Here is a 6692-nt window from a genome sequence, read left to right as displayed (position 1 = left end):
CAGAGCTATCAACAAACAAAGACAGTGGAGCCGCTTTGCGAATTTGATGACGGGAAACTATAAGCACAACTTCAGTTTTCCTGCTGTTCAGGCACAGTAAGTTATTATTCATCCATGTTTTTATTTCAGAAATACAATCAGAAAGATAACAAACATCAATGTTTTCACCAGATTTTGAGTGAATGTAGATTTGGGTATCATCAGCATAAAAGTGATAATTGTGATAAAAAGTGAGGCCGAGCGAATGCAGCAGATGCCTAAGTGGAGATAGATAAATATTGAAAAGTAGAGGGCCTAAAACTGAACCCTGAGGAACACCAGTGAGCACAGAGCTAGTGTCAGACCTGTAGCCATGCACAGAAATAAACTGGCAATGGTCAGTAAAATAGGATTTAAACCAGTTTAAAACTGTCCCAGACACACCAAAAACACTTTCAAGGCGGGTAAGTAAAAGACCATGATCCACAGTATCGAAGGCAGCTCTAAGATCAAGAAGAATACGAATGGAAGTAGCTCCGGAATCAGAGGTCATCAACAAGTCATTGGTGACTTTGACCAACGCCGTTTCAGTGCTGTGAAATTTACGAAAACCTGACTGAAGGGGTTCAAAGAGGTTATTAATTGTAAGATGATTACATAGTTGAGAGGCAACAACACGCTAAAGTATTTTTGCCAAAAACAGACGATTTGAGATGGGACGAAAATTGTTCAAATCATCCACGGAAACATTTTCTTTCTTTGGTACAGGTGTAACAGCAGCAGTCTTTAGTACTGCTGGAATGACCCCAGTCTCCAGTGATTCATTTATAATGCTGAGGATAGCAGGGCACCAAACATCGAAGCATGATTTAAATAGGTTCGTGGAAATTGGATCCAGCAAGCAAGTGGTTGATTTCATGCTGGATTGCTCCCTTGTGAGAGGCTCAGAATCAAGCAGTGAGAAATGAGTGAAAGAAACACCAGTGAACCTAGATGGACGAAGGAGTGAAGAGGCAGAGTCAGGTGTGACAGAAAGTTCTTTGCGAACATTAGCAATCTTAGAATTAAAAAACCAAGAGGCAGAGTCAGGTGTGACAGAAAGTTCTTTGCGAACATTAGCAATCTTAGAATTAAAAAACCAAAGAAAAGAATCACAAAGCTGCTGAGAAATAGGCAAAGTGGTAACAACATTAACTTGAAGCAATCTGATTATGGTTTGTAACAAGTGTCTGGGATTATTTTGATTATTTACAATATCCTGAGAGAAGTAAGAGGATCTTTCGGTCTCTATTAGTGCTCGATAATCCCCCAGAACATCCTTCCACGCTTGATAGTAGACATTCAGTCCAGTAAGGCGCCATTTACGCTCCATTTTCCGACAAGCAGCCTTTCTAGAGCGCAGATTGTCATTATACCAGGGAGCAGAGCGGGCGAATGTGACCTTACGTGACCTTAGAGGAGCAACAGTGTCAAGATTAGCAGCAAGAGCAGAATTTAATTGTAGAACTTTCTCCTCCAGCAATGAGGGATGTAGATCGCTTACGGTGGAAACAACAGAATTGGAGAAAGCTGTCTGATCGATATTCTTCCACTTCCACTTCCACTAAAAACAATATAACTTTAAAAAACTTGCAGTTATTTAAAAAAATATGACTTAAAATAACAAACAAAAACAAACCAAACGGTAACAGGAGCGGCAGCAAAACACGCCAGCGTACCCTGTCACCGGAACCGGATATGTATGTCGAGCTGCGGTACATGTGAGTAATCATACCACTTCCTGTCTGGTGTTTGTTCAGCCCAATGGTAAGTACACCTCTCCCTTTTGACATTGGGACTTGGTAGATTTAGTTTGACTCTGATCTTTGTGTTAAGGTGAGAGTGGTGAATTGAGCATCTAAATCTTCTCTGAGGCCAATCCCTAGCTGAAGACGCTTCATGTGACTCCGCTCCTGTTTTGCTTGATCGGTTTCTTGTTTTGTTTTACTTCATTGTGTTGCTTTACGGTCGTTTCCTAAACTGTTTTGCTTTACCGTTATTTTCTTTGTTTTACTTATTGTTTTGCTCTAGTCTTTTCTTTTTCTATTTTTTCATTGTGCTGTTGTTTTTGTTGACTTTAGTTTTGGATGCATGTTTGGTTTATGTTCTGTAACCACATGTAGTGTGAGACACTATTTGGTAAATCAATGTTTTCCAGCTTCAAACCTGTTCTTTCAGGTTTGTTTTCCCATATATCCACTTTACTATTGATGGGGTGTATGCTATGCTTTATTGTCTCCATGCTATAGTGGCTTTATTTTCCATTTTGTATTGTTTACCATAATTCTGGTTCTGCTTGGGTGCTGTTAAGTTCCTCCATTTCATGTGGTGGTGTCAGTGGGTCTGGGTGTTATAGCCACCACACCAGGGTGTCTAATACTCTTTGCTTTTCTTTCTTTGTTTATCGTTTAGTGTGTTTGTGCAATTTTGGGTTGACGCGTGTTTTCTTTCTCTCCAGGAGCCAATGAGTCTTGGTGGGACAGGGGAGGCCAGCTGCATTAATTGAATACTTATGTACATGTGCTTTTTTGTTTTTTATTTTTAATAAATCTGCAAAGATTTCAAACAAACTTCTTTCATGTTCTAGTGCAAGGTGATGTGACGTTGATTCTCAAGATTGTGGTCACTGCACAGGTATGTAGCTTTTTCTCCAGAAGGCAGCTTTTAGACCTGATACATATTGTGTCAAACTATGGTGGAAGATATCCACACATTTGGGATAAACCACATACTGTTTTCTGGGGCACCAGAGTTTAAACCATTCCAACCCATTAAGATAGTTGATGTTCCTGTTTACTGTGTGCATGGCCAGTGAAAATGTAACAGAATATTACTGTGGTCTTGTTCTTGACAGACCCTCTGAGGACCTGAATGCACTGCTTTGGTACTCTGCCTGTTCAAGCACCATGAATGAAGCTTCTGCTTGCACACACCAAGAATTACAAATGGTGTCTGACTGGAATGAGTTGTTTTAATGCCAATTCCATCACGAATATCACAGGAACAGAGGGCAGCAAGGATGAAGTGGTTTAGAGGTCATTGAAAAACAAGTGCTTCCATTTTGTTCCTCGTGTATAGAGAAAAAATTGTAGTTAGAAATGCAAACACAACAACGACAGAACAAAATGGTAAAATATTTGAAATGCCATGTAGCTTTCACAAAGCTCAACAAGGTCAATTCCTTGCAGGGTTAATTGCAAATTTTACTATACATAAGCTTTATTTCATCCCATAAAATTTGTTTTAGAAATGTACTTCTTAATGCTTGTCCTTCCAGTTTTTTATTAATTAGTAGCCCTTATTTTATTATTTTTATCGCATTCTTGCACAGAATTCCACTGGAGGAAAAAATTATATAAATAACTATTGAAAACACTATCATATTGAAGAAACTCCATATTTTTATTCATAGTTTAGTAGTAACTACACATGTTCTAGTGGAATAATAATACTTTACTGCTGAGACAATAGCTCCACCTACAGGAAGATGTCTGCAAATAACTCTACAGTACATGTCTATTTTAATTTTGGCTATGTGTAACATTTAAATTGACAGAGTAATAGGAACTCCATCCATCTTCCACGGCTTACTCCTTTTCAGGGTCGCGGGGGAACCTGGAGCCTATCCCAGGGAGCATCGGGCACAAGGCAGGGTACACTCTGGACAGGGTGCCAGTCCATCGCAGGGCACATTCACACACCCATTTATACACTACGGACACTTTAGACACGCCAATCAGCCTACCATGCGTGTCTTTGAACTGGGGAAGGAAACGGGAGTACCCGGTTGCCAAAAACATTTTCAGTACACCTTGGTATAGATTTTACAAGTCTCTAGAACTGTACTGAAGCATTATTCTTATAGAAGAGATTTACTTCATTTGTTTTGATGATGGTAGCAAGCAGTGTCTAACACTGGCAGTTGCATTGCGATTTGATTACTGTGAAGATTATAGCATATGATTTACATTTTAATACTTAAAACACCAAGGTGTACTGAAAATGTTTTTGGCAATGTTCTACTAAGACACTTTATATCGGCTTTTGCTTTAATTTGCCAGCCAACTGTGAATAAATATTCACAACAGTCAGATTTCAAAGCAAGGCAATTGTTATCAATGCTGTCTTTGCTTGATAGGTCATACTTGCTTGTAGTGCAACCATTAGCATCCTTTTAAGCTGCCTCCACTTGTCTTGCAGTGCTTCCTTAAAGCTGTCCGTCATGAGGAAGTAAAACACTGGGAAGATGACACTGAGCCTATGCAATTAGCCGTGTCACTGCGAAAACCGAATTGATGTAGTCTACGATGCACGGTGACAAATTTAATTCAGGAAGCCGAGAGGCAATGCGCACAATCCTCATTATATGGATGGGTGTGTAGAGCACCAGAAACATGATTGCCACAGCCCCACGATTCTTACTGGCCTTTGGAAGGATGTCGCATGCATTTCCTCTCTTTTCATGAGTACAGAAACCATGCTTTGTGATGATAGAAACAAACCCACCAGGGGCATCACATATCCAGTTATTTTGAGCACTATGCTGTAAATCAGAATAACTCTGGCCACTCCGACGCTTGCAAAATCACCACACACTGTCCAGCCATTGTCCTCCAAGTCCTGGATAATGAAGTCTATGAGGGGAGCAATTTGAGCATTTACCAAGATCCAGTTCAGTATGGTGATGCACAATGAGGCCTTGAGTGTCAACAGGATGTGTTCTCGCTGTGGGTGACATGCAACAAGAACCGGTCCACACTTACACGCATCATGAAAAGGATGCTAGAGTACAAGTTCACATGGAGGATGTAGCGATTGACCATGCATAGTGAAGTACTGAATTTCTTCTGGTTGTAAGCGTAGTTATAGGACAGCTCAGGTAAAGTACACAGGTAGATGAGAAGAGACACAGACAGGTTAAACAGGTACAAGTTTGTTGACTTCCAAGCAGGGAGGCAAAAGATATAGCTTAGGACCTGCACTAGGTTTCTGATGAAGCCAATAGTAAATTCCAGACCATACACTGGCGAGAGGTAATATCTTTCTAATAATGGAGCAATGACACTACAGCAGTTGTCCTGCAGCCATAAAAAAACTAGTGTATATATAATTACTGTACATAAAGGGTTCTATTTTCATGTTATTTAGTTTGCTGGTTAACACTAGAATGATGCTTTTTTTTTGGGCGGATTAAAAGAATTCACTCTTGAACTCTCTTGCTATTTTTGTGGGCATAAATAAATGCTCTGTGCTAATGTGTGTGGAACAGTGCAGAAGGAGTTATGATGTACAGAATCTACACAATGTGATTTTCAAATCCATTTTGGTCCAAAAATGGACATGTATTACCCAAGGGATAAGATTTTTCCCTGTTAAAGTTCAGATTTATAAGTGGTTTATTCAGTTGCACACAGTTTAATTTTAACCAGCATTTAAATCCATGCCAGCTGAGACACACCATAAAAACACATGCCCATCCAGTCTACTATATATTCTATACACACAAGTGAAGCATAAACTTCACAGTCAGTAGTGTCACATGTGCTTCCACATTCCACATTTCTTGACCTCCCTTAGATGCCTTAGTTTTAATTTGATCTGCTCTGAAATTATGTTCTCAAAACAATAAAAAATAATTAGAGTTTGTATGAAGCAGATTATTTATTATTCTCAGGTGTGGGGCTTTAATTCTTTTTAAGCTTTCAACCCTATTTTGATTCATAAATTGTTTTAATTTATTAGCAAAACTGCGCAATTTAGAATGAATGTTGTATTTGACAGTGTTGAAAGAGTTGCTGTGAACTTAAGTTCAGAGGCATCAAGATTAAAAATGTTCACTTGTCCAAATGTTGTACATAAACATATACAGTGGGGTCAAAAAGTCTGACCTTTTTTTCTGAGGTTTTTTCATTTAAAATTTGAAATCAACAGAAGGTCATGAAAATTCACAATGAGTCACAACTAGTGATTGGGATGAATAGGTTGTACAGTATTGTCCCATTAGCTCAGGTATTCCAGGTATGTCAAGTATGTGATACTGTTCATTGTAGCAGGTGGGGAGTTGGTTTAGCGGAAGTCTGCAGAAGGACTGTGGTGGAATGGGGAATTAACATGGCACACCTGTTGCTTACTTTTGTTTTCTTATATGAACAAGCTGTTCTCTCTCTCTCGTGTGTGTGTGTGTGTGTGTGTGTGTGTGTGTGTGTGTGTGTGTGTGTGTGTGTGTGTGTGTGTGTGTGTGTGTGTGTGTGTGTGTGTGTGTGTGTGTGTGTGTGTGTGTGTGTGTGTGTGTGTGTGTGGTTTAGAGGTGAAGAGACAGGACACAATCGCATGAGATCAGCGTGTTTATTAGGGCATATACAAAAATCATAGTCACGGATCAAAGTGTAGTCAGTTAAAAAGATTAAACTATTGAACTGGTAAAGACGATCCCAAATTTCTATAAAACACTAGTTTAACCTCCTGGGAAACTGCTCTACCCAGGAAATAATCTAAATTTAATCCGTAGCAATAAATAATTTCAAGACATGTGGTCATGATTCTTACAGAACAATGAGAAATAGTTCCTTTCTACACCTCTCTTTAGATCAAATATTTATTCTTGTTACAAATATAACGTTAGAAATCTTCATCCTTAATTCTCTAGCAGGAAAAAAAGTGTTATTTAGAGTGTG

General features: G+C 39.1%; 1 pseudogene; it reads right to left on the bottom strand.

Moving 5' to 3' along the window:
* Positions 1–2836: 2836 nt before the first annotated feature.
* Positions 2837–5578, bottom strand: LOC128604955 (succinate receptor 1-like; annotated as a pseudogene).
* Between the last annotated feature and the right edge of the window lie 1114 nt (positions 5579–6692).

The sequence above is a fragment of the Ictalurus furcatus genome, unplaced genomic scaffold (assembly GCF_023375685.1).
Source record: "Ictalurus furcatus strain D&B unplaced genomic scaffold, Billie_1.0 scf6, whole genome shotgun sequence".
Taxonomy (NCBI): Eukaryota; Metazoa; Chordata; class Actinopteri; order Siluriformes; family Ictaluridae; genus Ictalurus; species Ictalurus furcatus.
The sequence above is the reverse complement of the archived record's forward strand: the minus strand, read 5'-3'. Positions and strand labels throughout refer to the sequence as shown.